Source organism: Balaenoptera musculus, chromosome 10, assembly GCF_009873245.2.
Source record: "Balaenoptera musculus isolate JJ_BM4_2016_0621 chromosome 10, mBalMus1.pri.v3, whole genome shotgun sequence".
NCBI lineage: Eukaryota > Metazoa > Chordata > Mammalia > Artiodactyla > Balaenopteridae > Balaenoptera > Balaenoptera musculus.
The window spans coordinates 8,896,396-8,910,165 of NC_045794.1; the positions used below are offsets into that span (position 1 = coordinate 8,896,396).

General features: G+C 40.9%; 1 protein-coding gene across 1 annotated transcript in view; it reads right to left on the bottom strand.

Moving 5' to 3' along the window:
• Positions 1-13,770, bottom strand: part of STYK1 (serine/threonine/tyrosine kinase 1) — a 47,500-nt gene that overhangs the window by 32,801 nt on the left and 929 nt on the right. The window lies entirely within an intron of this gene.

Genomic DNA, 13,770 nt, shown 5'->3' on the forward strand with positions numbered 1-13,770 from the left:
TTTTTAAAATATACATATATAAGCGAAGACCACACTGGTACTGGTTAGGGGGAAACACCTGTGCAGGGGAACCCAAAAGAGAAATATATCAGAATGTTACAGCAACAATGGTGACAGTAAGATTGATTTTTTTCCTCCATTTTTTATTTTTCAGATAGTCTGAATTAAGCCTTCATTATTTTATAATAAAAAAATGAAAAGGGGGCTTCCCTGGTGGCGCAGTGGTTGAGAATCTGCCTGCTAATGCAGGGGACGCGGGTTCGAGCCCTGGTCTGGGAAGATCCCACATGCCACGGAGCAGCTGGGCCCGTGAGCCACAACTACTGAGCCTGCGCGTCTGGAGCCTGTGCCCCGCAACGGGAAGGGGCCGCGATGGTGAAAGGCCCGCGCACCGCGATGAAGAGCGGTCCCCGCACCGCGATGAGGAGTGGCCCCCGCTTGCCACAACTGGAGAAAGCCCTCGCACGAACTGAAGACCCAACACAGCCAAAAATAAATAAATAAATAAATAAAGTAGCTATAAAAAAAAAAAAAAAAAAAGATTTGCCATTTAAAAAAAAAAAAAAATGAAAAGGAAGAAAGTCTGGAAGGCAGAAAAATTTGAAAGCAGAGACATCAAAAGAAAACTGGCTGAGGGTGACAGAAAAGACAGAAGAAAAACTCTTCTTTAAAATCTTCTTCTTAACTAGGGATCAGAATTAAAGATAAGGTAGAATCACTAAGTCAAGATTTATGGCTTCAAAGAGGGCTCTCTTGGCCCAAAGTCAAGGTGAAGCTCTGACGTTTATCAAGTCCTTTCTTATTGCTTGCTGGAGGCATTATCTTTCCTATCTGGGAAACAGACAAGTTGGAACTTTCGGGAACAAAGTTAATATATCATCTTCATCAAACTGTGGTATAGTAGAAAGAACACAGGCACCAGAGGTGGAGATGCAGAATGGATTTATCTCAACCTTGTAAAGCCTTGGTTTTCTAATTTTTACAACTGAGATCATCATGACCACTTAGCTCAGAGGATTCTAGGGAGAATTAATAAGATTGTAAAAGTGTTCTTCAATGGTAGTAGTTACAAGTTCCTCTTCTAACAAGAATTCATGTGTGTAGCATAATTACTTTTCAGACCAAGGGGTCCAACGTACCATTCCTGAATAATATACTCTACTTGACGGTCTCTAACTCTGATTACTACTGGCCCACCATGATGATCTCAAGAGAGTGTGGCTTTCCTTCAAAGCACTGGCATAAATGTGGATAAAATCCCTTTCTTCTTAACACAGGCACAACATAATGAAAGTGCCAAAAGACTTGCTAAATGTTAAAGGAGAATAGTTGGAAAATAAATTCAGTGAGCAAAAAAACGCAGAACCACCGCGTGTGCGCACGCAAATATGGCGAATGTGGGTGTGGGTGAGTAGGGTGCGTAGGCGTGTATTTTCTTAAATAGAAGTGAGCGATTCTTCTATAGCTGGCCTGTTATCTTAATATAGCCCCAGTGCAGCCCAACAGCTGGCCCCATCTCAGCCATCTGCCTTTGTCCCTTTCTTCCCTGCTCTGAACTTATATGCATGAGGAAGATGCTTTGTTTTTAGATGCTTCTTTCCTTGAGGTCTTTTATATCTTCCACAACAAAGGCCAAAAAGGCATACTCCCAAGCTTCAGCTACCTTTCAGTTTTTATTACAAGTCTCAGAAGTATAGCCCAATGCATTTCTGAAACCCAATATACCCATTTCTGCTACTATTTAGCTGTGTACTCTTGAGCAAATTACTTAATTTCTCTTAAACCTCATTTTTTTTCACCTGTTAAATTGGGTTTACAGTATTATCTAACTCCAAGAGTCACTGTAAGAATTAAATGATCCTTAGAACAATACCTAGCACATAGCAAACAGTAGCTATTATTAATTATTCCTATAATAATTATAGAAATAAAAATATTCCTATAATAATAACTATTATTATTATTATTCAAATTATGATATCTTCAAATGACCTCTCCTTTTGGATAAGATTTCATACCAATGTCATGACATAATAGCACAATTAGAATACTCATACATCTGTGTATCACAGGAATAAGAAAATTATTTCCTGAAATCTAAATTTAATGTATCCTTATAGTAAATATTACCAGGCTTCTACTACAATTTTCTCACCTTCCTTCTGTGAAGTATCTGATTTTTTTAAATCTTAAATTTTCAACTTTTGTGTTCTTTTTTATAAATTGCTTCATAGTTTTAAAATTTAAAACATCATATACTTACAATAAAAGTAGATAAAACTGATTGTAGATTTCCTTTCCCCAACTCTAACCCCCTCCCAGATTTAAACCAGTGTGGCTGAAGGAGCTTTTTGAAAGTTTCAGCACCCAAGATGCATCAATTAAGTCCGAATCAGAGTCTCTGGGAATGGGAACAAAGTACTGGGATCTGCTAAAGCTCTGAAGGTTAATTCCAGTATGCAACCAAGTTTGGGAACTCTGCCTTAAACCCGCATTACCTTCCTTTCTTACTTAATACAGAGGAAACTCACCAGGCTCTAATTTAATAGATAAGGTTCTGGGACTTTCCTGGTGGCACAGTGGTTAAGAATCCGCCTGCCAATGCAGGGGACACGGGTTTGAGCCCTGGTCCGGGAAGATCCCACATGCCGTGAAGCAACTAAGCCATGCGCCACAACTACTGAGCCTGTGCCCTAGAGCCCGCGAGCCACAACTACTGAAGACTGCGTGCTTAGAGCCCGTGCTCCACAACAAGAGAAGCCACCGCAATGAGTAGCCCGCGCACCGCAACTAGAGAAAGCTCGTGTGCAGCAACGAAGACCCAGCGCAGCCAAAAATGAAAAATATATATTTATTTTTAAAAATACATAAGGTTCTTTTTATTTTTTCATCTTTATTGGAGTATAATTGCTTTACAATGTTGTATTAGCTTCTGCTGTACAACACAGTGAATCAGCTATACGTATGCATATATCCCGATATCCCTTCCCTCTTGAACCTCCCTTCCACTTTCCCTATCCAACCACTCTAGGTCATCACAGAGCACCGAGCTGATCACGCTGAATAGATAAGGCTCTAAATTGGCAGCTATGTTTTAGTACTCTCTCTTTCGCTCTCTTTGGCCAAATATTATCATTCCCCTGTGTTTTAATTCCTAATCTATAACATAATGTATTGTCATTCTTACACTACCTAACCAGAGACATTCTGACAAATGACATAAAACATATGAGAGGACATTTACAGTTCTAGAATAAAAGGATTTCAGAATCATGTTCCACCCTCCCGCACCCAACACACACACACACACACACCCCACACACGCCCACTGCCATCTCTTCTGAAGTTCCCTTGCTTCCCACAGGTAAAGCTTTTCTATAGTAATAACTTGGGGATCTGTTAAGCTTTGTTAAGGTATTCCAGAGAACTTCAAGCCAACTCTGCTCATTGCCCTATCATTTATTAGTCATACTTTTTCTCATATATCACTACTAATAATCTTTAGGGAGACAAAGTTCAATGCATCTTAAAAAAGATGATATGAGATTCACCTAGGAGAAAAATCTGATATCGAATGAATTTTAAATAAAGCTATACCTGTACCAGCGTGGATGCCAGTATAATGAGGCCCTGGCATTAATCTTCAGGCTTCGGCTGCCTTCTGCCCTGGAATTCGCCATATTTTCCTCACCCAGATTATTTCTCAATAGAAAGTTCTAGGAGAAATGTACAGTAAAAGGGAAGAAACCTCTCCTAATACAGGCAAAGGAGTCACGAGATCTAAGTAATGATTCTGGGTCAGCAAGTTCTTGTGTGTGACCTTAAACAAGTCAATTAACATCTCTTTGGCAAAGGGTTGTATGTAAAGCACCAAGAAATAATATGTAAAGAGTAAAAATACAAGGCATTATAATTATTTATTGATATCCAATGGAGAATATTCAAGAAAGCAGAACTATGATGAAACCAAGTATGTATAAAATATATTTACATAGTAGAAGAGAATTCAGAAGTGTAAAACCAGAGAAAGATGGACAACAGGGTTTTTCTCTATCCTTCTAAGTAGGGAATTTAATACCTTATATCATTCCCTCAAAAGGGGTATGCAATCCTGTCCTTCTACTAGAATCTCTATTTGGTGTCTGTCAACAGACTGAGATCTACAGAAAAATCAATAACTGTAAATGCACCCCTACAAAGATGCAGAAAGCAGTTTAAAGCAAAGGGATGCAAAGATTACCTGAAACTCCCGCCACCCTCCTGGGTTCTTGATTTGTCCTGGGAATAAAAATGTGGCAGGGACATGAACTTTAAAGGTTTGCTTGATCTTACATTTTGAAATGAAAGAGCAAAAAAGATCCCAACAAAGATAGGACAAGAGAACAACGATCATGAGGTTAGTGTCTAAATTCCAGAGGAAAATCCTCAGAGTTGTTGCCTAACACATTCAACTGAACAACAAAACTATATTAAGTACTGTTCACCATCCCTTGCTCTGGTTTTTTCTCTATATATCTCTCCTAACATATTTTGGACCTTTTTCCAGGACCCAGGTAGCAAGATTAAATTCAGGTATTGTATCCGTGGACCCACATTATCTTTCCCTCCTTTTCCACTAAACCCAGGCTCTTTTCACGAGTGAGCATGGAGCAGAGTTCAGACAATAAACCAAATGAAGCAATCTGCTTTGGACTCCACCCTTAACTGATATTTATGCTCGGCACAGCTTCCTTGATACTGGTTTTTGCTTCCCGCTACTGCCTAGTACATTTTATGGCATATAGTTAAAATGACAAACACTTATACAGTGCTCACCATGTGTTCGGCACTGTTCTAAGCACTTTACATATAGATAAAGAAACTGTGTCACAGAGAGGTTAAGTAACTTGCTCTAGATCACACAGCTAGTAAGCAGGGATTTGGAACTTCAACCCAGGTTGTGTGGCTTTAGAATCTGTGTTTTTACATTATACTATATACTGCTTCCATAGCAGATTCTCAAAAACTTTTTTTCTTTTTTGAAAATTAAAATTACCTTTAGGGACTTCCCTGGTGGCGCAGTGGTTAAGAATCTGCCTGCCAATGCAGGGGACACGGGTTCGAGCCCTGGTCTGGGAAGATCCCACATGCCGCGGAGCAACTAAGCCTGTGCCACAACTACTGAGCCTGTGCTGTAGAGCCCTCGAGCCACAACTACTGAGCCCGCGTGCTACAACTACTGAAGCTCGCGTGCCTACAGCCCATGCTTCGCAACAAGAGAAGCCACAGCAATGAGAAGCCCGCGCACCACAACGAAGAGTAGCCCCCGCTCGCTGCAAGTAGAGAAAGCCTGCGTGCAGCAACGAAGACCCAACGCAGCCAGAAATAAATAAGCTTATATTTTTAAAAATTACCTTTAATATTGCTTTCGGGTTTTTTTTAAATTGAGATATAATTCGCATACCATAAAATTCACCCTCTTAAAGTATACAATTCAGTGCTTCTTAGCATTTTCAGAAGGTTGTGCAACCACACTGCTAGACTATTTTAATCCCCCTCCACAAAAAAAACCCTGTGCCGGTAGCAGTCACTCCCCAATGCCCACCTCCCCGCTCCAAGTCCCTGGGCAATCACTAATCTATTTTCCGTCTTTAAAGGTTCACCTATTTGGGATATTTCATATAAATTGAATCATACAATTTGTGACCTTCTGTGTCTGGTTTCTTTCACTCAGCAAGTTTTCAAGTTTCATCCATTGTATTAGTGGGGGTTCTCTGAGAAACAGAACCAACAGGATATATAGAGAAAGACATACATAAGAGGAGATTTATTATAGGAATTGGTTCACAAGGCTATGGAGGCCAAGAAGTCCCACAATCTGCCATCTGCAAGCTGGAGAACCAGGAAATCTGGGGCTAGAATTCAATCTGAGGCTGGAGGCCTGAAAACAGGGGTCCCAGAGTCTGAAGTCCATATTTCTCCTTATGCCAATAACGCATGGTCTTAATTACTGCAGCTGTGTAGTACGTTTTAAAATTATTAAGTCTGGGGAATTTCCCTGGCGGTCCAGTGGTTAGGACTCAGCGCTTTCACTTCTGAGGACCTGGGTTCAATTCAATCCCGGTTCGAGGAACTAAGATCCCACAAGCCGTGTAGCGTGGCCAAAAAAAAAAAAAAAAAAAAGAAATTAAAATTATTAAGTCTGAGTCCTACAACTTTGTTCTCTTTTTGAAGATTTTTTTGGATACTCTAAAGTCCCTTGTGTTCCCTCTTATATGAATTTTAGAATCAGCTTGACCATTTCTGAAAAAAAAATCTGGAATTTCAGCAGAGACTGCATTGACTGTGCCCATCAACTTGGGAGGACTGCCGTCTTAACAATATTAAGTCTTCCTGCTTCCTACAGGATGTCTTTCTACTGATTCAGTTCTTTCAATGATATTTTGTAGTTTTCAGTGTACAAGTCTCATTTATTGTTAGCATTTGCAGGTCTATGGCCTCTAAAGGTTAAATCAGAATTTGTGTATGGTTTGGTGATACCACAGAATGTTCTGTGTCTGAGAAAATCAGTTCTAGAACAGGTTGCACAGTACATGTCTCCTAGAAGCTGGCCAGACATGCCTTATGTAAGATAATAGAAGCCCACTACTGATCTCTCTCATATCTGGATAAGTACACAGACTATACAGCACCACACTCTGTAGCTCTCAGTGTCAGAAACCAGTTTATTTTCTTTGACCTCCTGAGTTGGTCTCAGTTTCTTAGGTTGCCATGAATTGGCAGGACTAGAGAATGTAACAAAAGAGTCACATCTCTAAATTGCTAGCAACATAAATGTTTCTATAAACCTAACCTACAAAAAAAATCTGTTCCCTGGGCACCCAAAATTTGTTTGATTAAGGTTGAAATAAAAGCCACAGAGGTGCAGCCTCCAATACAGCTGTTAAACTCAGATATAAAGATATGGGGATTTCCATCTAGCACAGAGTTCTATCCCAAGGTTCAGTGAACTTTTTCAGAGTGATTGATCTCACACACTGTCTAGCTCTCTATAAGCCCACAACCTGTGGCCTTGCTGATACTATCAAGTCTTTATTGCCCATCTGTTTGTAGATAACCTAAGCTCATACTTTTATTTGTAAGTCAGCTTGCCTCTAGTTCCCAGTGCATTAACTCAGTGAATTAAAAATAATCAATTTTAATATCAGCCCAAGAAAAGCAGACCTAGAAAGATAAAGGTGGTGGTGATGAAGGGGAGGTGCTTTACAGATAACTACAAAATAGCGTTTGGTTAATCTACATTTCTTATTTTCCCAATCCTAAAAACTTGGAGTGTTCTTCAGAGTTATTTATTTATTTATTTTTGGCCATGCAGCATGTAGGATCTTAGTTCCCCGACCAGGGATTGAACCCGCGCCCCCTGCAGTGGAAGCGTGGAGTTTTAACCACTGGACCGCCAGGGAAGTCCCTTAAGTTATCTGCATTTTTATGGTAGCAAGTCATTCAGAATAATCCATGGCTGTTTTAAGAACTTCTTACTGCATGTGGAAACTAAGATCTAAGTGAAAAGGTGACTCGCCTAGGGTCAGAAAATAAATCAGAGATCTAATCAGATGTGGGACCTTCTGATTATGAATCCATTATTAGACCATCTTAAGAGTGGAACATGGGTGAGGACAAGAAAGACAGGGCATGAAATCGAGGTCACTTGGTGTTAAGGGAGATATTTGGGCTTCAAGAAGGGACGCAAACGCAGCAGTTTCACCTTTCAGTGCCAAAAAGCCATTCTACTCCCACACCATAAACGACCACTGTATCTCCTGTGCCACTACAGACATAGCTCCCTGCTAAAGAAACTATAAAAACAGCAACGCTGCCTTCCATTTCTTATTCTGCTTTACAGGTACACTGTGAGATGCAACATGAACTCCACAAATGCATTCTAAACATGTACAACCAGAAGAGCCCTTTGAAAGCAACCAAAAAAGCCCTAACCTCCATAAGTAGCAGGTGAGGAAACTGAGGCACAGGATTTCGGTGTCTCCCAACAGCTAATTAGAACTTAAGCTAAGACTAGCCTCGTGTGCCTTGAATGTCCATCTGGTGCTCTTTTACTATAATTTTCCACCCTTCAAAAGGCTGACTGGATATTTGATCTCTTCTTTAAGTTAAGTTTTGTACAGATGAGGATAAGGAGGAAGATCCTAGTTCTTAGAATTCATAATGTGCCTATAGTTTCATAGTTTCTTCTGCCTGCCAGGCCTTTGGGTTGTATATGTGTCTGGATTAACCTCTGGAAATCTACCCCATACGTTTCCAAGGTTTTAGAGACTTTACATTCCAGTTGTATTTTCCTTGCTGGCACCGCAGGGCTTTAAGAATATTCTTGTGACTATTCTGCTTATTTATCCCTCCCCCAAAACTCATTTTGATTCATACTAAGATATCAGCCCCAAGGAACACTCAAGGGGTGAGGCACTGGAACTTATGGGGAAAGACCACGGAGGTAGGAGGCAGGGCAGCTTTAGACCACACTGGTTGGATTTGTGGAATCTGCTTATAAATCCAGTAGAAAACAAGGCAGTCAAGACAGATTTTCAGCATTCCCAAGCTCCCCTCCCCCTTCCTTGAACCACAAGCCAAGCTTGTCACTTCTACTCAGATAAACAAGTCCTTTCCTGCTGCTGTAGCCTCTAACTAGCCAGAGGCAGCACTGACTTTGACTCTTAGCTGGAGGGGCATTGTACAGCACGTAGGCAAGGGTCAGCAGGCGATTTCCTTGTCTGGGTTAAGCTAACCCCATCTGACTTAAAAGGGACTTCGGAGAAGTTGATCCTAATGACACAAACTAGGGGTGGCTGGGTCTACAATTGGTCTTGGAAACTGATTATTCTCAGAAAAAAATAATGCTTAAGATCATCTTCTCTAAGCTCCAAATTATCATCTTTGGCAAATATTTTTCATCATTCAGGTGACAGCATAATATGAATATAACATAAATGGTGTCTCCCGGAGTTGTTCAACCCAACACCCCACATTTATCCAACAAAACAGTACATTTGGTTAAATCATTCAAAACGATGATCGGATGAAAACTAATAATTTTGAAGTCTTCTCCAGGAAGCTAACTGGCTTAACATACGAGTATTATATATGTATTATTGAGATTTTTCTATGGGTACAACATACACTTTGAAACACATCTTTTTCTAAAACTTTAGCATGTGCTACAATTTGTTCTTAGTAGAATTCCAACATAGCCTAGAATTATATACATATAATAATTTTAATTTAGATCAATGTTCTAGAAACAGCACCATATATCTATGTATTTTGTCACCTGACAACTTTAAGAACCACTGTTAAGTATACAAAGATGGGGCAGTTTACTATGACTGAAGGTATAAGATGTTAACAGCTGTACAAGAAAACAATTGAAGCAGGTTTCCCTTTCATTTATCATTCTTGCCAGTAATTTAGTCCACGAAAGTATAAAAGTGTAGGTCCAAAAAATTCAATCACTATCTTCAAGTTGCTATGATCACGCAATTGTCAAGAATTGGTTTTATTGAGGTGGAGTGGCCAAGAGGGTGGAGTAAAAGACCCTGAGCTCACCTCTGCCCACCAGCACACAAAAATTACAACTGTTTACAGAGCAACTAGAGATGAGAATGCCCTGAAGACTAGCAGAAAAGATTTTTCAGGATTAAAGATACAAAGAAGGAATCACAATGAGATGAGTAGGAGGAGCAGAGAAAGGTCTAATCAAGACCCACACCCGCAGCTGGGTGACCCACAAACTGGAGGATAATAACAATTGCAGAGGTTCTCATCAAGCAGTGAGGTTCTGAGTCCCACATTGGGCTCCCAAGCCTGGGGTTCCTGCACCAGGAAGTTGAGCCCCTAGAATGCCTGGCTTTGAAGGTCAGTAGGGCTTGCACAGGGAGAGTTGGAGGGCTTGCATAGGGCGAGTTGCATAGGGAGAGCTGCCTTGGAAAAAGAGACTCACTCTTAAAGGGCTCACACAAAATCTCACATGCTGCAAGACCCAGTGAAGAGTCAGTAGTTTTAAAGGAGCTTGGGTTAAACTCATGTGCTGATCTTGGAGAGCCTCCCAGAGAGGCAGGAAGAAACTGGGATTCCCTCTGGGGACATAGATGCTGACAGAAGCCATTTTGGGAACTCATTCTACTACAAGAACACTGGTGCTGGTGAAACCGAGTGGGGCCTGAGCACGGAGGCCTCCTTTTGTCCACCACTTCTTATAGGCAAGACTCCAGCCTTCATGACCTTCCCTGAGTTCCAAAGGGCGGATTTGAACAGTTGCTAATCTAGGGAGGAGCAGCCAGGAAACCACCTGAGGAAAGATTAAGGGGACCAGAGAAGCCCATCAAGATTAAGAGATGACGGGCTTCCTTGGTGGCGCAGTGGTTGGGAGTCTGCCTGCCAATGCAGGGCACACGGGTTCGAGCCCTGGTCCGGGAAGATCCCACATGCCGCGGAGCAACTGGGCCCGTGAGTCACAACTACTGAGCCTGCGCGTCTGGAGCCTGTGCTCCGCAACAAGAGAGGCCGCAATAATGAGAGGCCCGCGCACCGCGATGAAGAGTGGCCCCGACTTGCCGCAACTAGAGAAAGCCCTCGCACAGAAACGAAGACCCAACACAACCAAAAATAAATAAATAAATAATAATTTAAAAAAAAAAGATTAAGAGATGACCACCTGAGATGAGATTAAGGGAGGGCAAGCCCTGCTCATACCCTAATCTTGTCAGAGACCCCACCTTTGAACCACTGCTGTAAAACCCTTCATCAAATCCTCTGGGGTTGAGACACAGTTTTTTGAGGCAGAAGCCCAGTGTGTCTCCCTTTGCCTGGCAGAGTATTGAACAATAAAACCATCCTTTTCTATTTCACCCAACACTCTGTCTCCAGGATTTGATTCGGCACCAGTGTACAGAGAGGCCGAGCTTTCGGTAACACTGGCAAGCACCGTTTTGGAATCCTCCCTCTAGCCTATTAGCACCAGGGGCTTACCTGCCCACCAGCCAGTAGACACCAGTCCTAGGACCCCACAGGCCAAGAAACCAGCCATATGGGGGGAACCAGCCCTGGGAACCCCCCCACCTCAAGCCCCACAAGCAGTCACCCAAGGACCCAGTTCCACCCTCCAGTGGGCCAGCATCCTCCACATGAGGCAGGGCCTGAGAGCCACTGGCTGGGGGCAAGTCCTGCCTACCAGCACACCTACAGTAGTCAGCTCACCACAACAGAAGGGTCCACGCAGCCCACATAGGGGGTACCCTTAGAGCATATGGCTCTGGTGGCCAAAGGAGAGTGTGATGATGGGCCCTATAGGATGTCTCCTGTATAAGCCACTTCTCCAAGATCAGGATATATAACCAACCTAATATATGTGTGTATATATATATACAGGGGGCTTCCTTGGTGGCGCAGTGGTTGAGAATCTGCCTGCCAATGCAGGGGACACGGGTTCGTAGCCCTGGGAAGATCCCACATGCCGCGGAGCAACTAGGCCCGTGAGCCACAACTACTGAGCCTGCGCGTCTGGAGCCTGTGCTCCACAACAGGAGAGGCCGCGATAGTGAGAGGCCCGTGCACCGCGATGAAGAGTGGCCCCCGCTTACTGCAACTAGAGAAAGCCCTCGCACAGAAACGAAGACCCAACACAGCCATAAATAAATAAATAATTAAAAAAAAAAAAAAGACTGCAAGAGGTAACTGTTCATAGAGTCAATACAGTCAGAGAAAGTTAAGCCAAAAAAAAAAAAACCCTGAAAAAATAAATAACAAACAGAAATAAACAATTACCAGGTAAAGAATTCAAAGCATTAGTAATAAGGATGTTAACTAAATTAAGGAAAAGAATAGATGAACACCGTGGGAGTTTTAACAAAGAACTAGAATATATTTTTAAAAACTCAATCAAAAATGACGAACTCAATAACAAATTAAAAACACACTAGAAAGAATGAATAGCAGACTAAGTGATACAGAAGAACACATACGCGATCTGGAAGATAGAATAATGGAAATCACCAATCATAACAGCAAAAAGAAAAGCAAATTTTAATAAATGAAGTCAATCTAAGAGATCTCTGGGATAACATTAAGTGCACCAATATTTGCATTAAAGGGGTTATCAAAGGAGGAGACAGAGGGAAGGGGATCAAAACTCATTTATAATCACTTCAAAAAGAATAAAATACCTAGGAATAAACCTACCTAAGGAGGCAGAAGAACTGTACTCTGAAAACTATAAGACACTGATGAAAGAAATTGAAGATGACACAAACAGATGGAAAGATATATCCTGTTCCTGGATTGGAAGAATTAATATTGTTAAAATTACCAGGCTACCCAAGGCAATCTACAGATTCAATGTAACTTCTATTAAAATATCAATGGTATTTTTCACAGAACTAGAACAAGTACTTAAGAAAGTTGTATGGAAACACAAAAGACTCCAAATAACCAAAACAATCTTGAGAAAGATGAGCAGAGCTGGAGGAATCACTCTCCCTGACTTCAGACTAGACTACAAAGCTACAGTAATCAAAATAGCACAGTACTGGCACAAAAACATACACACAGATCGATAGAACAGAATAGAAAGCAGAAATAAACCCATGCACTTATGGTCAATTAATCTACAACAAAGGAAGCGAGAATATGCAACAGAGAAAAGACAGTCTCTTCAACAAGTGGTGCTGGGAAAACTGGACAGCCACATAAAACAATGAGATTAGAACATTTCTCTACACCATATACAAGAATAAACTCAAAATGGTTAAAGGACCTAAATGTAAGACCTAAAACCATAAAATTCCTAAAAAAGACCATAGGCAGAACACTCTTTGACATAAATCATAGCAGTATTTTCTTGGATCAGTCTCCTAAGGCAAAAGAAATAAAAGTAAAAATAACCAAATGGGACCTAATTAAACTTAAATGCTTTTGCACAGCAAAGGAAACCACCAACAAAACAAAAAGACAACCTATGGAATGGGAGAAAGTGTTTGCAAATGACACAACCAACAGGGGCTTAATACACAAAATACACAAACAGTTCATCCAACTCAATATTAAAAAAACCCAAACAACCCAATTAAAAAAATAGCCAGAAGACCTGAATAGACATTTTTCCAAAGAAGACATACAGATGGCTAACAGGCAAATGAAAAGATGCTCAACATCACTAATCAGCAAGGAAATGCAAATCAAAAGCACAATGAGATATCATCTCACACCTGTCAGAATAGCTTTAAATAACAAATTTTGGAAGGGATGTAGAGATAAGGGAACTCTCGTACTCTAATTGTGGGAATGTAAATTGGTGCAGTTGCTATGGAAAACAGTATGGATGTTCCTCAGAAAATTAAACATAGGATTACCATATGACCCAGCAAATCCACTCCTGGGTGTATATCCGGAAACATGAAAACACTTATTTGAAAAGATACATGCACACCAATGTTCAAAGCAGCATTATTTATAATAGCCAAAATATGGAAGCAACCCAAGTGGCCATCAACAGACAAATGGATAAAAAAAGACGTATATACATTATATATGTATATATAATGGAATATTACTCAGCCATAAAAAAAGAATGAAATTCTGCCATTTGCAGCAACATGGATGGACCTAGAGAACAGCATGCATAGTAAAATAAGTCAGACAGAGAAAGACAAATACTGTATTCACACTTACTTGTGCAATATAAAAAATAAAACAAATGAATGTATATAGCAAAACAGAACAGACCCA